The following is a 22594-nucleotide window of genomic DNA, read 5'->3' as shown; positions in this document are numbered from 1 at the left end:
AAATTTCAAGAGCGCGTAGTATGTATGTAATCGTCAAAAACCATTAGTTTCGAAGTTGTTGTTAGATTTTTTTCTATTAAATTGAACTTCTTTTCTTATCGACTTCAAAAAAAGTAACTACCATCATTTCTCAAAGCGAGCACTATCAAAGAAACGAAGCAACGAAACGCGTGATATTGTAATCAAATCATTAAATATATCATCTCTTTATTTCTCCATATCATTCGCTGGAGTCACCACTGCACGAAGTACGGACTTCTTTTGGTCAGACTGAGAATTCTCGTTTCCCGTCGGCTGTGCAAAGAAAGCGGTTGCATTCCTGGAAATAGTTTTCAGCGGAGCCGTGCAACGCTAACGTAACGAACTCGCGCAAAAGGGCCGGTTAACGGGCGAAATTATCCGCTTTGAAAACGAGCGAATCGATTTCGTGTTCCAAGGAATTCGCGGTAATTGGTTCATCGAGCAATTAACCATGTAACCTACAAGGATCTCGAAATCCGCAGCTCAGAGACGCTGAGGATACATTAGAATTCCTTTGTCCGTCGATGGAAACGCAGTTATCGCTGCCTCCTACAGTCCGCGATTCATTCCACGTCTACATACCACTTTGTACATTTTTTTTTTTTTTTCGAAGATTCAGGATTTTGATTGAGATCGTTTTCTCGTGTATTGTCAATTGTTTTCGTGCATTTTGTACTGGAAATAATACGTCTTTTGTATTTTTAATAGTTTTATAGTATAGTAAATTATTTATTATATAGTAAAGTACTTTTAATGGGTTTATAGTACAGTACAGTAAAGTTTCAAAATTATCGCTCTCTCTCTCTCTCTCTCTCTCTCTCTCTCTCTCTTTCTCTTTCTCTCTTAATGCAGCTGAATTCTAGATTCTAACTCACTGGATTTTAGATTCTTAAACGCTATATTCTAGATTCTTAGACGCTATATTCTACATTCATAGACTCTAGATCTCTAGAGAAGAATCTAGACTTTATAATCTAAGAATCTATGAATCTAAGAATCTAAGAATCTAAGAATCTACGAATCTGAGAACCTAAGAACCTAAGAACTTAAGAATTTAAGAATCTGAGAATCTAAGAATCGGGGAACCTAAGAACCGAAGAACCTAAGAATTTAAGAATCTAGAATCTTAAAATTTAGAATCTAGAATCTAACAATCTAGAATCTAACAAACTAAGAATCTAAAAATCTAGAATCTTAGAATTTAGAATTTAGAATTTAGAATCTAGAATCCAGAATCTAAACTCCCCCCCCCCCTCCCCCCTTTCTCTCTCTAAATCCCCACCCATGGAAATTGTTTCGAACGTTTCGTTTCGTCGTGGAAATCGGTGTGATTCGGCTGGCAAGAAAACGACACACGACGAAGACAGAAAAGAGCATTGAGAATGAATTATGATCGGCGAAGGACTACGCCACTGGCGAATACGTGTGCACGTACATACGTATGTACATATGTATGTGCGCGATGGAATCGCAGAAGAAGGTTGATCGGCGAGTGAGCGTTCTCTCTCGACACACGCGCTTCTGTGCTTCGCTAACCGGCCGGATCAACAACCGGACGCTCCTCGCCACTTTGCCTTCTTTCGCGTTTCATCTACTGCCGCTCGTCTCGCTTCCCTCGCGCGCAGATTCCCACTGGATGCAAAAACTATCCGAACCCCTCGCCACCAGTTATATCCGGCCGTGCTTGCCACGTAGTTCCCACTTCAGGCTGGATAAATGCAAGCTATATCCGTAACAGAGCGTAATTTTAATTTTAACTCTGGCTCGGATTTAAATGGATGCTCAAAGTGCACATTGCACTCGACGATCGATCGATCGGACAGCCGCTACTCGAGAATAAATACCGAATGAACTTTGATCCATTTGCAATCTATCGACTGATGGTTATCGGGGACCGGTTTATGTCGGAATAATTAAAACGAGGTGGTTTCACGTCATCGATGTGAAACCTTTGGATAAATACGCGCGACGCCGTGAAAAATGATAAATGAAAAATTCCAAGGAAACTTAGAACTTAGAAAACAGAAATTTATCCAATTTTGAACAAACAAACAAAATGTTTCAATCCATCGTATTCGCGTCAAATATTGTTTAAGAATTACACTGGCAAATAATGATAAAACAAAGATATTGAAATTAGGGTGGGAATCCACGTTGACTTTGGCGACAGTTTGTTCCGGTAACGAATAAAATTAATAACATGCTTGTAAAATAAAACAATTTGTACAGTAAAATTTATAAAAATAAAACGAACGAAACTGACGTGAAATCCAACTTTTCCACGTGACTCTTTGCACGATACTCTGATTTCTGTTGGAGAGCGTCAAGACCAAATTCGGGCTTCAAATTATTGAGACTTGGTACACTGTATTTTATAAAAATATTAAATGTAAATTTCGCGCGGCAATCCGTGTGTTAATGAAGTGTCAAAATGTTTCGCGACAAAAATGTTTTACGCATAATATATCCATCGCGAAAGTTTCCACACGAGCGTTCGAATACTTTCGCGAGCAGCTGTATTTGTTGGAATCGATCAAACATCGACATGTCGTTTATGCAAGCCTGTAATCGTCGACCTATTTCTACTCTGAGATTTACGTTAAAACGCGTTGAAATTAGTTTTCGTATCAACGATTTTCTCGAGTATAACTCAGGACGGGGATGAAATCAAGATTTCATAGATCAAGCGATTGAAATAGTATATTAAACAGAAAAAAAAAAAAAAAAAACAGTACTACAAATATTAAAAATGACCAAGAATGATACGTAAGCAAACATCGAGATTTCGAGTCAACTTTTTGAATTCCGGATGCATTTTACACTCCCCTTCGATCGACTATCACGTTCGTTAATAAAGTAGAGCGATCCAAAGCACAGACGTTAGGAACGTGAAGAAAATTCGGAAAATCCATGAAAGTTGCTCAAACGGTTCGTGGAACGTTACTCTTGCAAGACTTCAAAAACATCGACTTTGAAAGGTTTGGTGAAATCGATACCCCTCCGACTGTGCAGTTACAGAAGATTGAAAAATCCTTGCTTCGTATAAAATTCCCGTCAAAGTATCGAAAATACAAGCACAGGTAGTCGTACATTATTTAAAAAGTTGATAACAAGCTACTGGCAAGTGAGAATAATATTAGAAATATGAATATTACTGCTTGCATTGATTAATTTTATTAATATAATACAACCAATTTGTTGCACTATTACATGTAATCATTAATATTATAATATTAAATAATATAGGAATAATTATACTATTATATGCAACAAATTATCATTTAATTTAATTACCAAAGTGTTTATTGTATATAATAAATATTAATAATTAATCGTTTATACTATACTATAACAGTATAATTTAAATTTAATATTACATTGCATTTTACTGAAATACATACATGTAATATTTTTAATATTACTCTTTATCACTGTCAGCTATATTTTTACGTCTGACCTCGCAAGTAAGTTGAGCCAGCTCTTGAAAAAATAATCTGCTAACATAAGTGTTAATTAAAACGATTTCTGGCTGAGCAGCATGTAGTTAGAGCGGAGAAGTACCTACTCGAACTATTTCGTCATCGTCAATACCCTCTCTTTATAAAGCTTTTGAAGACCTCTTCCCAAGTCAAACTTCGCCAACCTTCAGTAACTTTAAAATGAAGTCCGCGAACAAGAAATAAGTGTCAAACTAAAGCGCATATATCGGCATACATCTTTGATGAAATGAAAAAACTTTATTTCGAGTACTGCAATATGCAATCGTTGGTATCGCGTCGAATGCCAGTTCGAAATTTACTGGAAAATAAGAAACGTTGAGAAATATACACGTAAGAGATGGGACACTATTTATTTCGTTGCTAAATATCATGACAATATTAACGAACAGTGATCAAATAACAAGCTAATGAATAATATTCCGATAATATTTGTTTCATGGAGATATTAAAAGCGAGTACAATGATAATCAGCGTATAACTTTTAATGTCTCGAAGGCATCGACGTCTAAAATGATAATATGCAGCAGAATTTATTCTACATAATAATATACATTGATGATTTTGATCATTCTCTAAAAGTTTAATACTGAGCGACGAGCATAACTTTGAATTGAATAATATCTTTAATTTTTAACACCGAGCTCCCGTTTTATTTCTCCAGAGGTTGATTCTCCAATCGAGAGACTGATTTGAAAAGAAAATGGCGGCCTAAATGTCGTTTAATGCCACTGAATGTGTCTAACACGTTGCTCGCCTGGGAAGGTTCTCAACGAACTGAATCGATAATCATGGAAATTGCGAACGAATTGTCGTAGGGGAAGGAGAGCTGGAAATATCGACGCAAGGTATATTCACACGGAGACACATTTGCTCGCCAGAAGCGCCAAGATCTCACGGCTCGACGCCGACGGATGTTCGTTTTTGTTCGTGTTCGTGTTCTCTTCTGCCTTCGAGAATAAAAGGGGTTTCTTCTTCGACGTGATGGAAAACGAAAGGGAAAAATATTTTTCCAGCCTACTCTGCCGGAATCACCGGTCCGTTTCCTCTTTCGTCATTTTCGAAAGAATCTTTGATGTTTTCGAGTGGAGATGAGGAGAATTTGCGAATCCGACGCGATGAATTCGACGGATTTCTGAGGACCGAGGAAAATTCCGATTGTTGCAAGATTTTGGTGTACGAAAATATTATAGAACATTCGAAGATTTAATTTGAAATTATAGTACAACTTCAAACTATTTGTTTGAACTAAATTTTAATTGGTATCTAATTAAAGTGATACTTGCTCGTTGAATGCATTTATTTGAACATTTAACGTACGGGCGAAACATCGCAATGCATTTCTATCGAATGAACTCCATAATTCTATGTATAAACTTTTATACAATTTTTTTGAAATTACAGCTGTAATTTGCAACATAATCTTCCAGTCTTTCAAGTTTCACGTTTCAATTATACATGTATACATTCTCTAAACATGAGCGTTTATTCTCAATAAATGAATGTAGTGCACAAACTTAGCAAAGATAATATATATCAGGTGACAAGTATAATGATCGAAAATCTAAAGTTTTACGATTTCCAGTTGATTTTCATCTTTCTATCGCCGGTATCGCGCTCACGAGACCCGTCCTTCTCGCGAATTCATTCAGAAAAATTGGACCAACGCTTTCGTCGAAATTCGCAAGCGACCTGGTCGAATATTGCGTGTCAGAGGCGGAGCGCGGTAGACCGAGCATCGATGTATCGACTTCCGGTTCTCGAGACGAGCTTAAATGACGCGTGCAGCGAGCCGCAAGTGGAGGGAAGGTGAAACGAAAGGCGAAGCAGCGTGCAGAAAACCGGCCACTCTACGCCGGTCATCGATTTTTCTCTAGTGGATCGGCGAACGTGCTTGGCCGTCATCCTTCTCTCTGGACGATCGATTTTCTTTCTTGTTCTTTTTTTTTTCTCTCTCGAGACCGTGAAAGATCTTTCGCTTCCTGCCGGCTTCGGCTTCTTTGCCAACGCGAGTTACACGCTCGATTAACGCGGCACGTGGAACGACTGTGGGTCGAACGATATTATTGCCTAAGCCTAAGAAGACAGTGTTCGCAGAATTTTAAGAGGACGTCCTGATTGTGTGAGTTTTTGGAAACACAGTGTTGAAGGTGCGGATTTTTATATAAATTCGTATTTTTATAAATGCAACTGAAAGAGCAGGGCCTAGATGGAAATCTGTTTTGGTTGTTAAACGTATTATTTTTATTTTATGCTGTATCATATTATATTATATTGAATACTTTATATCATTTCATTTTTTACCATATTGCGGATTGTAATTATAATCAAACAGTATATTGCTTCAGAATTATCATTTACCTAAACCAAACAAGTTAATTCTGTTTTAAATATTTTTAAATATTTTGTGACTAACCGTACAACGTGAGTCCCTATCTAACTTTCTTAATCAGTTACTTTCGAATATAAATAATCTTTGATTGCAAAAATCGGGATGAAAATTACATTTAAATTACAAACAGGTTATTAAGCTGAATAAATTACGTAATATTTATCGAATAATGACGCGCTGATCGATGGTGCAACTGTCCATCTACCGAACACACGTCTTTTCATCGATTTTCTTCCACTTACGTTACGGCGTGACGAAGATGAATGCCTCGAAGAGGTTTAACGTTACCTCGAACAGGTGTACGAGGAAGTTACACCTTCAAAACGATCCCGGGATTTGTAGAAACAACCAGCAGAGATTAACGATTCGTGGGACCCGGGGGAAATGATGTACGACTCTGAATCTAGGAATTCTTGTTTGCGGCATTGCGCATCCACCGCGATAATTTTCACGTCAGCCAACACTCTTAAGATTCGCATGCTTGACAAGTTCGAAGGGACGATATCATATATTCAAACTCGACAAGTTACCTATACCTCGTACGTGTATCAAAAATATCAAAAATATCTAAACCATAGTGCTTCTTATAATATCGTAATACGTAAGGCAAATTTCCAAAACCGACGTTGTATTACTTTATTTATATTTAAAGATTTATTTCTAAAGATTTGAATTTGCGTGAAAACCCGCAGTCTAACGATTATTCACCAAATTATTCTTTTTTCTAAAGAATTTGATCATTTTCATAGCACACTTAAAATCTATATCTTTACAATTTCGATTCGTTAATAAAATAAAAATAAGGAAAATAGGAATGAATGACAAATTATAATAGAAATTTGTTATCACTGCCATGTATCATCTCTTAAATTCTATCTTTTCTCAACTCTTTTTCAACTTCAATTCAACGAAACCAATGAAATAAAAATAAGAGAAAAAGGAAAATAGGAATGAATGACAAATTATAATAGAAATTTGTTATCACTGCCTTGTATCATCTCTTAAATTCTATCTTTTCTCAACTCTTTTTCAACTTCAATTCAACGAAACCAATAAAATAAAAATAAGAGAAAAAGGAAAATAGGAATGAATGAAAATTGGTGTCGCAAATAGCCAAGAATGCCCAAGGGTTGGGCCAACGACAAATTATGGTAGAACCTTATTATCATTGCACACCTTCTAAGTTCTATACCCTTTCTTGGCTCCGTAGCTGTTCAATTTCAACTCGATCGGACACGAAAGGAATCGAGACGAGGGAAAGAGGGTGGACGAGACAGCAAACCGACGAAGCAAAGGGATCCGGAAGGGCGAGCGTCGATAAAGGATGAGCGAGAAAAGGCCAGGAAACCGAATTCTCAAACGAACGGATACACTGTTGGTTGGTATCCATCCGTATATTCAATGAGCGAGTCCCGTTGCATTCAAAAAGGCAACGCCACCAGTAACTCAGCCCGGCGAGGGCAATATCGAAGATCTAGTGCGGAGGGCGCAACGCGACAGCATGCTTTCGTATTTCATGCGAAACAGGTGGATATTGCCGTCGATGTATCACCGGGACGGTCTGCCCGCAGCCGGGCCCAACGTTACGCCCGCAATTTCGATTGCTCGCTATTTATTCCATCGATATCCCTTCCCATTTGCTCGACGGTGAAACAGCTTTCAGTATCGATGCACGAATTAGTCCTCACGCGGAAATTAACCGGGACTTCTTATCGATCACGATTCGAAAAAAGAAGTAGCTGGATGGTTCATCACGTTCCGTATTACTTGGACAGACGAGTTTGGGAATGATTTTCATGTTGTAACATGTACTCGATTGCACAGAAATAAGCTGTACATTTCATGTTGTGTAAAATATCAATTACTGTATCATCGGTGATTGGATTAACAGTGTGTTGAAATACCACCTGCTCTCTTCCAGCGTCATTCACACGCGTCTAATTTACACGTCTTTTTGAGCAACTGTTGTCAGATCAAACTACAAGACGTAGAGCATCTCGAGGTCCCATTAAACATCAGTTTATCCAGCGGCAAATTAAGTTACACTCGTCCCTTTCGCCGATCTCGCAGTAATTTCACGCGGGTGCTCGTGGTAGTGGTAACAAAAGGCGAGAAGGAAAACGAATCGCGAGGAACGGAGCGGAGGATTTAAGATAGCGGACCCTCTCGCGGAAAGTTTCACGGCTCGTCGTTTCACGGGCAAATTACACGAACGAAATTATTGCTGCATAAACGAGGACGACGGGTGTGAGGAGGAACAAGTGGCTCCGACCGGCGGCAAACAATTATTGCGCTCCTACCCTCGCCGTGGCGCGGTGTCGTCGCTTCCGCCCTGATATTAGAAGGCTCGTGAATCTCGAGACCGGTTGAAACTCTAGGGCCGTGTAACGCGACGAGAAAATGAAAACTGTGTAACGTGACAGCTGGATAGCTTCTAATTATTCCAACGTTTATGGCTTTTGCAATTTCTTATACTCTTTTTGTCGCGAAGAAGATTTATCGAACTGTACGGATTACCTTTTCCGGGAAAAATTCAAGCACTATTTTTCTCTAGCAACGAAATTCGTTGACTATGGTAGCCGCCATGTGATCAATGTGTATACGAGATATAAACGAGGCACGGGTACTAAAACTGTTTCAATCTTCTACTTGAAAATATTTAGGATGATTGTTATCATAAAAATAACAAACCAGATAAACCCAAATATACCGATTGTTTAATAATTTAATAATGAAGTCTAATTTTCAATAATATTTCTACTTTGTACTATTTCCCAACTCTGGTGCAATAACATAGAATTTTTGCATGACTGTCAGTTTTGAAAATTGAAGAAGAGCAGCATCGGACGTTCGACGCGCGATCGAGTTTGAAACGAGCGCACTTGTGAAAGTAATCAGATATGTAGCGATTGCAAAATGAGGTCTATTTCGTTATGGTCGAAGTCGTAACATTCTGCGACATGCTAAATGGGCCGTCTAGTGCTTTTGTTAAATTCGATTCGTCGCATTTCCAGAATCAGTGTAGGAACTTCTGTCAGAAACATTACAATGGAAAAGTTCCATTTTACGATTGACTTTGTCTGCTACATAGATCGCAACTGTTCTTAATCGTCTAGTATTCTCTTCCTTTTCTTCAAATAATAACAATTTCACGAAATGTTCTCTCATTTGCGAGAGAGACGAAATGAGAGAGATAAATTGGAGCTTCGAAAGATTTTCTTATACGTTTTTGAAAGAATGATGATTGTGTTTAACGAGTACAGTCGCAGATACGATAGATTCAAATCAAAATTATGGCGAAAACTAGAAAACATTTGTGAAAAAACGTAGAATATTTTAAGATTGCGACGAGTGAGAAAGAAAATTTTAAAAACTAAAGAAATTCACTCGAATGTTTCCTCGTACAAATATATTAATATATATATATATATATGCATGTAATAATATATTTCCAAGAAACGTAAAATTCATCGATACAACTCTACTTTCTAGTGGTCGAAGCTCCGTAATTCCATTTCAATTTTCAAACTATATTTATCGAGAGAAAAGCGCGCCGCTTGCCAAAGCCGAAATTCAATCTTACTTAAAGCAATATTGCTCATAGTAGCGGACTATGCGGTTTAACTTCTCTATCTCCAGCGTCCTGATCTTGGAACGGTTTCAATTCAAGGCCCTTTACCTGCCTGAGAAATCCGCGAATCGCAGCCAGAAACTTGCAAGAAAAGTCTTTCGTTATTATCATTATATTCGTGAAATTTTACGAAATAAATTGTAAATAGTCCATACTGGCGGAAACTTTCGAATATTTAGGTATTCATTACAGACATCAACGTCTAAAGTATAAAACTTGAAATCAGAACAATTGAAACGCGAGGAATAAGAAAAAAGAAAAGAATAGAAGCTCTTTTGTTTCTCTGAAGAAGTTGATGTTATTATTAATTTACGTTAATCCTAATTTTCTAATTTTATTAGTGTATACATACTCTCACAAGCTTCTGACTGCACTTTTTATTTCATACTCTTAATCCTCCATAGCAACCTGACTCATTTACACGCTCGTATAAAAAATACTTTTTCCTTGAAAATTTTTCAAGAAGTTTGAAAAACTAACAGCCACCGCGACAATAATAATCAGCCGTTTGTTACTACAAGATTCCAAAAAAAAAAAAAAAAACATAAAAACATAAAACGAAAGAATCGTTAATCGTTAGCATTAGTTACATTGAATTCGATTCTGGTATACTCAACAGCGGACCGCGAACAAGCCGGAAGTCGGCAGAAAAGTGCTACCTCGTATTGGGTTTTCGCGGCCGATCGCCACTTCGAATGCTCTTATTTCTACATTACCGTTCCGATGGAACGTTCGAACGCTAATGCCGCGTCCATACAACTGTTCGCGAGCAACTCGCGAACCGTATTCTGCGAATTGCGAGCAAGTTGCAACAAACTCGTCGGAAGAACCATCGAAAAACTCGTGGTTCCGAGTCCGGAACTTAATCACACGGACGTATTTAGCCTGATTCGCACTGCAGATCGAAGTTCAGATGAAATCATGGTAACACGAACATGAAGTCGGACACCGATCAATATCAATCGGAATATCGCAATTGTAATCCAATGAGCATTCATAGTACGCGCTTCAGTCAATCTATTGACTGCGGAATTGGTCTGCTGGCGATGAAGATAACACCCGGCAGAATTTGATTTGATCGTCAATCGAGAACAGGTCGACAGTTGAAAAGAAAGAAGCACGATAACTGACAGAATGGAGATTACGTTCGACACATTGGAACAACGGTTTGATAGAATTTAAATTACAATGAGTAATTACAATAAGTATTGTGACTTATCTCGTGTGTATCATCTCGCAAAGTGAAATTAAGGATCGAAACGGAGAAAGCATCCGACGTAGAACCATTGTCTTTTTCCTAGTAATAACGCAATATTTTTCTTATCCGCGATCATTCATTAAAGTGACAAGTGAGTGAAGAAAAGACGTTGTTTCTGACCACTGAGCGTGAATTGGCAATAATAATTTAATAAAATCAGACTTTTTGACAATCACTTTGCCAAACTGTATGTAATACAGTTTACTTTACGTTCGTAAAGGTACAAAACTGTACCCGTAATCCAATAATATCCACGTCGTGTCATGTAGATTGAAGGTTAAATTCGACAAAGAAGAAACCACTTTGTAGAGAAAATATTCGCTACATAAAAAAAATAGAAAAGTAGTGGTCGAAAGTAGTGGCTATTCTAGTCGTCGTACTCCATTCTGTATAGTGCGCGAAAAAAGGAAAAACGAAATGCATTTTTTGTTGCAAGTTCGAGTGACTTCAATGAAATCGATAGACACGTGAAAAAAAAAAAAAGAAGAGTTTATTAATTCGGTTAATTGGCGGAAAGGGCCCGAGCATCCAATCTAGCGAATGGTTCGAATCGATAACGCTATAACGGCAGGTTCTCCTGCAGGAAAAATGTGGAAATAGGAGAATGTATGAGAACTTCGTCGATACCTATCAGGTGGTAACACCTGTGCTACTCGTCGCCAGAAGCCTCTCTGACAGATTCTATTCTCCAGCAAGTTCCGATCATACCATCAATTTTGATACTTATGTATCCTTTGTTCCAATCTAGCAGTATCCTCAAGAAAAATCTTCGATGTGAGACGATAAGGAATTTTTATTATATAAAAAGCTTTGGGCTATCAATCGCGTGGCTAAAATGAAGAAACTACGAAATATTAAATTATAATGACACGGCCATAGGTTTTTCTCGAAAAATTATAAATTCCTCAATTTGGTTTTTCAATTTAAAATTTCACCGATATTATTGGCAACTGACAATTTATTTAAAAAAAAAAAAAAAAACCCGAATATAAGACGAAATCAAATACATGGGAAAGAAACGATAAACTGTGTGTTTTTTATTGCGAGTAAATAATTCCAGATGTTTAATTTTGAAATAAATCTCTAACACTGCACTTTTTTAAAGAGAATTTTTTAATTTTTTATTGTTCTCCTTTATTTCAAGTTTATTTCAGTTTTAAATATTAAATAGTAGAGAGCAATATCGATTTTCTCATTTTAACATCTACAACGAGAGAACAGTGTTAGAGTTTCATTCTTCGACGAAACGAGATTAAATTTAACGTTATTTATTTGCCAGCGAGTCGTATCGAATTGCGAAATTTCGTTCGAAAAAATTCGACTATACGAAATACTGAAAATATACGATATTAATGATCATACGCAGTTCATAGAATTTTCTGTGCTCAGAAAGAATTAGATTCGATGAACAGAATCAGTATTAAATACGATTAATTGCAATTGGAGGACAGTTATCATTTCCAGCAGCACTTTATCAGTATCAAAATATAACATACATATTCGCTGATAACGATGAATGCGGAAATGAAAGTAAATAGGAAAAATATGATGTTATACAAATACATGAGAATCATTTAAAACCATTCAACGGTTTGTTCAGAAAAAATCAAAGTATAAAACGATTTATAGAAATATTAATTATCATAAAAAAATCACTAATTTTCTAAAAATGTTACTTAGGCCCCGATTTATTTAACACTATGATTAGATAAAATCTTTCTTAAGTTTCAGTTAGATGAAAATTATATAAAATATCCATACTACAGGACACGTTATAATTTTCACAAAGTGTCTATGCAGATTCTGCGTTATGTTTATAAAAATATGAATTTGCAAATATTTATAAATAGATGCTCTTATCTGAGATATTTACAGCTAATACTGTAATATGATTGCTTTCAAATGAAATTAGAAACCAGAAATTAGATTGGAAAGACTCATCTAAGATACGTTTTGTATATTTCGAAAATAGTGTAGGTGAATTTCATAGAAGCTCGTAAATAGACTGCGGATATTTTATATGAGAAAATAGTATAAAACATCCAAACCATAATTTTCTACGTAAAACAACCCTTCTCGATGCTACGTTTCCTCGTATGATGACATTCTGGAAAATACGAATTCGCATAAAAATCTACGGTCTACTCGTAAAATACAAATCGATAACTTCGGCCGTCTCGAAAATTCGAGAAAACGAAGAATCGCAAAGTCACGAAACTTGGGAACAAGATGTAAAGTTGGCCACGATTCCCTTTCCCGTCTCACCATGGAAGCCTTACCATGGATTTCTGATTCACGCACAGGTATGCGTGGAAACCTCTCGAGGTTATAAAAGGCGCCAATGGATAGGAAGAAAGCGAGACAGAGAGGGACGTAGAAGAGGAATGCGGCTCACAGTCGCGAGATCAAAGCGCAACAAGACGGCAAGTTGTCTGGCTGTAAACGCCTTGAATTTGCAGAAGTTGTAAGGTAGAAGCGCGCTCTCGTCGCGAAAGAATAGATCCGAGGAGAGAGGTTGGGCTCTTCCTCCTGGAAATTTCGCTGCAAACTATTCGCGTGCGATCGTGGGAATCGTCCGGATTTTTTCGATCGAGAGAAAGTGGGGGATAAACCTCGCGAGTGGACAGGTTAGACGAGTTGGAGAAAGGTGGAAGAGAAATGATGATACAGTCGAGCTACGGGGAATGGAAAACGATTTGTCGATGGTATCGAGGAACAAACACACGTACATGGGTATAGTGGAGAGCATACAACCGAGCCAAGAATTATAGATTTCGCGTAAATCATTCTTTATCGTCGTTAACACGCGTGTAGAAACATTTTGCATAATTGACGGCAAAGTTTTTTATCTGATCATGATTACTTAATAGTTTTTGTACGATTCAATAGTACTATTCGATAGTACAAAATCTACTAAAGCCAAAAATATACCAAGCACCTAAAATTTCAATAAGTATCCCATCGAAATACGAGTGTAGAACTGACATCACCACCGATATTGATATCAATCTATTTAATACTGTGCTCTGGATTATGGACAGATGTTTGTCTAGTATCGTTTGTACGCCGTACCACGACCGTAACCGTGTTGTTAAGTGGACGACAGCCTTTATGGCTGTCCAGCTTGTCCACATGGACGCCGTGCGCTACGTAATCGCCTTTCGCGAACGACCGCACCGAGCCGGTCGCACCAACGCAGTGCCGGTAACTCGCGCCGATTCTATTTTTTTTTTTTTTTTTTTCTACGCCACGCACCACGACGTGTTGCAATTTAAATTAGAACCGAAGCGTGGAACGCGATTACGCGAGAAATATAGGAGAGTAAGAGCATAGCCGACATTGGGGTTGACGAGTTGCGTGATCAGAGAGGACCGTGTGCGCTAGATAGTGACGAAAGAGACGAGCTGCAGGTTTGCGAAGACTTAACGAGATTTGAGACACTTCGACTCATTTAGGATCTACACGATATAAAAGAAAAATCACTTTGAGTATATCGAAGCTTGAAATATAATTCTAGCTTTATCTTTAATTTTCGGCTTGTTGCAAGACATGTAAACTATCTACAAATGATCATTTGTCAGTCACAATTGCCGCGGCTAAAGCACAGAATTTATTTAGTTCCTACTAAGGTTTTTGAAGCTAAAGCTTTTATTTGTATATTTTATAAAAAAAAAAACATTTAAACCTGTAAAATCACGAATTTTAAACACTCTAGTGTTAACCTCTACTGTTTAAACCTGTCACGAATAGACTAATATACAATTCATACATACTGTCCACGGATAATCCGTAATTTGGATTAAATTTCGTTTCTTTTTTTCTTTTTTTGTACAATATGTTTTATAGTTCGCCGAGAATTTTTTTAGTCAACGAGAGAAGCGTGTGTAGTGGTAATGGATAACTGTTGGCGCACCGGTGCTAATATTCGAGCCATGAATGAAATAGTGGAATCTTAAATTTCCGGAATTTAGGTGAAACGTGTTTTCCTGAAGATTGATCAACTGAATTATGCATGCACATGGAGATTGAGTACTTGAATCTCGATTATGCAAATCGTCCCTGAGTGTGAACGGAGTTACATACCCGACCAACCAAACAATTAATTATACCTATAACGTTTGATATCCAGCGTATGAATATAAAGGAAGATACGAGACTGTAAATTTCCGTCTTTTAATTATATTTTACAATTTCGATTTTTCAATGTTGTCGCTTAAACTTTGTTCTTCAATAATTCAATTGCAAGTTAAATTCATACTGGCTACTTCAGAAACGCGTTGTATAGTGTACATGCATATTGCTCGAAAGTATATAGACATTTAAACAATGTGTTTATTGCTAAATTCTTTTAGAAATATAGTAAGTCTGTAGTCTACGTCTGCAAGTTTCAAATATTTAAAGAAATATAAATATTTTAAATAAACATTAATTCATTTATTATTTGAAGTTATGCAGACTCTAAAAAAAAAATGATAATTTATATATTCGTATATTGAAAAATAGATAAATTGGAATAAAATATCATAAACTCTACCATACAATTAATTATAATCAGAATTTTCTTCATGATTTACTTATACGTTCTTTCAACAAATACTTGGAATTTGATTTAATTAATTCAGATCCATAAAATATCCCTTTGCTTTCCTGTTTTAAATATTTGAAATTTGACAGATGTATTTTGTGATGTATGCAATGTATTCTAACAGTATTAAATTGAACAATTTAATTACTCGATCCTCTCACATAAAATAAATGTTTGTCCGGTGCGCGTAACGCCACCGAAAAGCTAATGAAAAGTTAAATGACAATTGTGTGGTGTCCACTGTTAAACGTGGTGGTCGTTTTGTCATACTATCCGCTCTCGAGGATTTTGTCGATAAAATCGAGCACGTTCAATCACAGTTAATTCAATCGTCTCGTCGAGTATTAAATTTGTCGAGGTTCTTCGAGACACTCGAACGGAGAATGAGGGATCGACCTGGAGGATTTAGCGTGTAGAGATAAATTAGTTAAGTAAGATGGTGAGATAAAGCTGAGTGAATAGAACGAAAGAAGATGCCACCGACAGTCTCTGTTACATGAAACCCTGCGGAGCTATTACAATGTTCTTATAACAGACATTCTCGTATTCTCTCACAGCTAACGCGATTCAGCTCGACTGAATTCTTATTCATCAACTTCTGCTCCTAGTTTATCTCTTCTGCGATCTCCAATTCGTGGAACAATAAAGTATAAACGGCAAGAAGCGCGGTTCTTCGGATCCTTCGTTGGAGAACAAAGAAAAATTTCTTTGTACAAAGATAAACTGTAAACGAGTGCATCAGTAAGAAGAGAAGTCTCGATTTGTTTTACAGATTCGCTTAATTTCGGCTTTCCGACGAATCTGAAGGGAGGACTACAAAGTTGTCCTAAATAAAATTATGTTACCTAAGCTGTATCTCTCTCGTGTTATAAACTGTCAGACGAAAGAGAGTTATTAAAATCTAATCTACTCATTTGATCTAAAATTCCTCTGAGAAATCAATTAATTTCTCTATCAAATATACCGCTGATATTAATTTGAAGTGCTATTCCACTTATTGAAAAAGCACTACTGTTTGGTGTAGAAATGAATTCGATGCCTTTGCATTCAATTTTATAAAATACCCGCAGATTATTAAAATACTCTCAGTTACGCAGATTTTTAATTTTCAACTGCAGAGTTTTTAACGCTAATTTAAATACATCTGACTGAGAATCTCTCGACACAAAATTAAACATTAAAAATTAAAAAATAAAGAAGAACTCTTGAACCGAATGATCCAAAAAAATAATTGCCAATCACAACGATCCAAGAACTCGTCGAAATCTGAACATGCCACCGAATTAATTTCTGCATCTAATCAAGCAAGAGAGAAACTAAAGGTTGATGGACGGAAGCGTGATAACGCTTCTCTATTTCGCCACAAATTTATCAACCGTGGCCGGAACAGGTCCCTAACGATTCGTACAAAAATAATAGTCTCCGTTCTCCGGTAAAAAGACGCGAGAAGCGACGCAACATTCCAAGGAGAGCGGCCACTCACCTCTACTTGCGGTCTCAGCTTCTGCTTGGACGAACGGCCTCACAGCAGCCGGTATCCATCGTGTTCGTACTCTTCGTTATCCGCTTCTGCCGCCTTTCGCGCGTACGCAAGCACTAAGTAGCTACACGTTAGATGCGTGATCACAAACTCACACCTGCGTTGCATCAACTGGACATTCTATTTTTGTCAAACGTTAATTTCTAACCTCTTAAAAGCGGACATTCTTCTTTAGTTGGACAATTGGACTTTACGTTTGATCGAGTGCTAAACTGGCGAGCAGAAATAAAGTGTCTTTCGCAGCGTAATGAGATAACGGAAGGATCAAACAAATTTTCAAATAACAAAAATTGTATCAACGCGTGACATGATCGCCGGTTTGAAATTAAATTCGGGCTGAAGCGACCGAGAGAGTTAAACAGGGTTCGCTTGAGGCTTATTTTTGGAATGAAAGGATTAGAAAATTATGCGCGAACAAGTTAAAAAATTAGAAATTGAAGTGTAGCGAGAAATTATGTCAAAACGAGAAAGTTTATATTGTCTCTATGATCGAACAATGGTTTCCCTAACGGTCGAGTGGCAACGACACGACAAGAATTCGAGAATACGCCCACCGTTGAAATACCTGCACAATGGTCGTGGTTATGAGTCACGAGGCCGTCACACGTTTTGCTAAATATCCCGACGTTTTGTTACGCGTTGATTTCACCCGTCGATCGCGACGGGCTCAAATTATAACGGCACACTTTACGCGGTTTCGTTCGTTTGCTAATATGTAACTGACTAACGAATGCGCCCGCGCATCGATTAATCGCAAATGAAAAAATGAGCCAATAAAATGAACGAAATAATTGTCGAACTTTTGTTCAAATGATCGAACGTGTATCTTTTAATTTAGATTTTTCATTTTACACGTTATTATGCACGTGTCACCGTAATTTAAGCCGCAACGTGCAGAACGAAACGTACGATAATGAATATTCAAAGACAATCGACGGCAATTCACTTCGATATTTTATTTCACCGCACTTCGTGCGCGCTCTTTTGGCAAAATGCGCAAGCTTTGCAAATCACATCACCCGCCCATAAAAAAACGATTCCAATGATCCTTTTATTGGAAATATTTAATTTTAATACGAGTTTCCCTCGATTATAATATCGTTTACGTTCGAATGCAGAGATATTCTCAAATACGTAGGAATCCAATATCTGACGGAATATTCAAAGTTCAAATGATTAATTGAAGCTAAATACTTCGACAAGTGTATCTAATTTATTCAAGATCGGGAATATCGATTCCTCAATTACAGAAGAAACAAATAAATCTTCATTGATATTATTAATTTCTAATTTCAAAGATAATTGATCACGACAATTGCACGGAGTAAGTAAAAAAAATATATGCGCGGGATTTGCGATTGCAAGAGTCGAACAAGTCTCAAGAGAAATTGTTTCCCACGGAAATGCCAATTACAAAGCGTAAGCTCGCCCGTTGAAATTTACCGCGCGACATTTTGTTTCAATTAATCAAATACGCGGACCCTTGATACGTAAAATCGTTATCGGAAATCGATGCGATCTGATAGAGAGCACGCATCCCCAGGAAATTTCGCATGTAACGTTTCATTTCAATTAGCAGGACGCGATAATCCTTCAGGGCCTGGTATCTTTTACAGGTATTTCCACATTCGAAGAAAATTCGACTCGGCCCGACATCCCAGGTAACTCGGGTTCACGAAAAGATCCGTCCTACGTTTATCAATCACTTCGTCCATTAAAAATTTTCACTGACAACACTCATAAATCATCGCTGACGTCGGACAAAGAGCGGCGCCAATGCGAGACAAGGAAATCACTTTCCACCGTGGCACTGAAGCTGGAATTACAGTGCAATCCTTGAAATCTCCTTCAATCCTTCAATACACTCTCGTCCGTTCTTAAGGGAAATCAGACGATGATTTCTCTCGTGCAGAATCGTCATCTTCGAACAATCCGGTTTACAGATCGCGACCAGTAACGGCGAACTTTCCAAATTTTTCGCGCGGGTCACAACATAAAAAAATCTCACTACCAAAAAATCGATCACACGTAGAGAACTTTTGTACGCAATCACAATGTCGAATTAACGAAAAAACGCAAATTACAATGTGGAAGGTAAATCATCCGGGAAGATTCACAGCAAACATTCGACGAAAACGTAATTCCTCAATAGTCTCACTTGCGTCGTTCATAAATCATCGTACATGGTTCAGCGAGTCGATTCACAAGACGCGACGAGATTGTGTAATTTTCCAGCTGCTAAGGAAGGAAAACACTTTTCCACGGAGATAACGCTCGGTCGTGGTACCGAGATGAGATCGCGGGAAATGAAACGGATTCTTTGAAATTTGGTAGAAACGAATTCACTGCGGAGTGGAGCGGTCAGCTTTCGGAGCTGAAGAACCGCAATGAACCGCGCACGATCGTCGTGAAAGCGACACGACACTGGATGAGAACGGGCAACAGGTTCGTTGGGTTGCCCTAAGGAACGTGACGACGATACGTACAGGAGGGGAGGAGGTACTGGCCAGGTAAGCCAGTGCCGCCATTGCTCCTGACGCAGCATCCACCGATTTCCAGTGGCGTAAACACGCCGATATTCTATCGAGCATCTAGACGAAATTCGAGATGAACATTCATCGATCGCGATTTATACCGTTCGCTTTGTCTTCGTTCTTACGGCTATTTCTTTCGGTTTAAACTTTCAAACTGTGCCGCGAATTGACTGACCGCGTAATTATAAAAGATGACAGAATAAGGCCCGTTATGAAATGTTACACGACACTACGAAGATACTATTACGAAAAATATAATTAATAAATAGTACCGCTTTTTGTCAATTATTTTTTCATTGAACTAAATTATCTATAATAAGCGCATAACGGAGAAATATTATATGTTTACTTTTTATTTAAATCGATAGCTTATTTTATAAGCTAATACAGAAATGCCAGAAACACCGCGTTACAAAAAAAGGTTCCCTATTTTTAAAATTCAAAACTACATCGACGAAAACTATTGAAAAGAATATATACACGAGTATAGGAGTATCCGTGTTTCAAGGCAGTTCAATGTTCGGTTCGTGGTATTCGAAGATTGTGAAGCAACAGCTGACGCAGCTATTAATAGTTTTATTCGGTTCTTTTGCGAATGCTGTGGGATTCTTTCGAGTATGTTACTGAAGCAAAATTCGTAAATATTTCGATATTTACTGAAAAAGATAATAAAATAGACTTTTTCCTGAATGAGAAGCAATGATAAAGCGCGGAAAAATGAAAGAAAATCAACAACACTGTAACAAGACACTACTGACAGTAGAAATCTAAATAATACAAGATGTATCTAATAACTCAGTTACTATCGAAGATGGAAAAAAAATTGTACCCAAAATACTACCAAGTAAATACTACCAATTCCTACCAAGTACTTTGAGAGAAAGACGGAAGTTTCAACAACAGATGAAAGTAAATTTACTCCGAATCAATTAAATACTTAGCGATATTTATTGTTAAATTAACGACAGAAGTCAAATATTCCAATTCAATTGTCAACCAGAAATCGCTAGCACAGACTACTGATTTTCGTCAATCAAATAAACCAATGTAACTGTAAAGATTGGCTAGACTGCGAACGTCTTTTGCAAATTCATATTTCTCAAAAATGAAATTAGCGAAATAGAATTTAAGCAGAAATTTGCTTCAGTCATCTTGTAACGAGCACTCTGTTTCGGATATTTCATAGAATTTTCTATATTTAGTGCGTTCTACGCGCAATCCTCTTTTATTAGCAACAAAAAGATTTGTAAAATAAATTTAACAAGATATATTTAATTACCATTAGAGAGCACCCAGGCATCATTCTTTTTATACTCCATAGTCCACGTTATTCCACCTTTTCTCCATCCATTTGGAAGTTGATAAATCTGTAACAAACTCATTTGTTGGACTATTAGTTTAAGAAAATTAACACAAAAATTCCACACCACTAAAACATTCGGAAAAAAAAAGAAAGCAAGTCAATAGAAGGACTATTGAAAAAAAAACCACGACATAGTAGCCAGAAGGGCTACTAAAAAAACAAATGTGTCCTCCTCAACAATACAATAACCAGAAAGGCTACTGTACAATTATCTACATTACGAGCAACAAACCGCATTTTGTTTCGCAACACTAATTCTAAAACAGGAAACTTTCAAAATCAAACGCGAAGAGTGCTTTGTTATGTTTAAAACTCCCGAAAATAAGTATGCAACGCTATTAATCTATGCACTCATGTTGCGCAACACTAATTGCGACGCGTCCAGTGCAACAATGCTGGAAGTTGCTGATGATAGTAACAGCTCTTGTAGCTGCATCAGATGACCCAGGAGCAGGAACAGCCTTCCACGAATCCAGTGGAAGAATTTGGGCATTTTGTATACGCAACGCTACTTCAAGAAACGCGATAATTTATTATAGCAACACTAGGAGGAAAATTAATCGCTATTGAACAATATTGCAACACTAGAGAATATAAGTAACTGGAAATCACGATGAAATAACGTCGCAACACTAATTCTAAAACCACGTTCAGTGAAAATTATTATTAACAATACAAAAGCTACTTCAAATATTATAACAATCTAAAATTAATTAATGGCAATGACTCTATAATTTAACTTAAAACAAGCAAGATAAATTTTAATACGTATAATACTACAATCATAAAAATTCAAAATTAAAATTGCAAAGGACAATCGCGGTATCATAATTCGCAACTCTAAAGCAAACACGATTATCATTTCTTCGTAACTCTAATTTAAACCGTAATCAATTTCTCGCAACACTAATAAACAGGCGCGAAATTATTTCGCAACTCTAATTCAACCCGTAATCGATCTCTCGCAGCACTAAGAATAAAAGTCGCGATTTGCCCAAAAGGGTAATGAACGATGATGGAGAAAAAAAGAAAAAATACAACTACAAATACTAAAAGAGCATAGTGACAAAGTAGTAACGAGAATGACCTCCCATGCTCTGGAATCATTTTAATGATCCAGAGGATGAGAAATCATTTGTTGTGACCCTCTTCGTGGCAGTTTGCCGGGCCTCTTCGGCTTCTAGCCTTTTCTTTCTTCGGGCGCAATACCCGCTGAAACTTACATCTAGCTCGAGCCTTTCTAATCGCAAACCAAAAAAATAACTTATAAAGGTGAAATGAAAAGATAAATCGCGGAAACTAAACCAAATGCACATGGACGACCATCGATCATAGTGATCGTTGTCCGTTCGCATGTGCGTGCTCGAGCAATATCTACATAAACGTTCGTTTCGGAACCTACTCGCGACCTATCCGCGACCGCGACCGCGATGCTAAATTCGAAAAATCGAAGAATAAAATCAGAAACAAGTGGCATGCTCCATTTGTACCAATTTCATTGTCGATTTTTCAAATTAGATTTCCTGAAACAGGTTGGACACGCGAAAAGTAGACACGCGACCAGAGACTGTGCCAACCTGCCCGGCCCTACCTACTTATAATTAAACACAGGCATACCAGAAAATAAGCTACCTATCCTATTCAGGGCACCTATATTTAAAAAAATGGCAAAAGACAGGCACACCAACACACTCACTCCACGGTTCTCACACATACCACTCGGGCGCAGAGACCTAAACTAGAGAGGACGTCCCGGGACGCCTCCGACACCCG

General features: G+C 37.5%; 1 long non-coding RNA gene across 1 annotated transcript; it reads right to left on the bottom strand.

Moving 5' to 3' along the window:
• Positions 1-216: 216 nt before the first annotated feature.
• LOC122539079 lies at positions 217-22010 on the bottom strand. The gene is made up of 3 exons (XR_006308983.1): positions 21602-22010; positions 6304-6307; positions 217-227 (listed from the first exon to the last, which is right to left on the bottom strand). It is a non-coding gene; the product is annotated as an uncharacterized LOC122539079 (long non-coding RNA).
• Between the last annotated feature and the right edge of the window lie 584 nt (positions 22011-22594).

The sequence above is a fragment of the Frieseomelitta varia genome, unplaced genomic scaffold, assembly GCF_011392965.1.
Source record: "Frieseomelitta varia isolate USP_RPSP 00005682 unplaced genomic scaffold, Fvar_1.2 scaffold_190, whole genome shotgun sequence".
Lineage (NCBI taxonomy): Eukaryota > Metazoa > Arthropoda > Insecta > Hymenoptera > Apidae > Frieseomelitta > Frieseomelitta varia.
The sequence above is the reverse complement of the archived record's forward strand: the minus strand, read 5'-3'. Positions and strand labels throughout refer to the sequence as shown.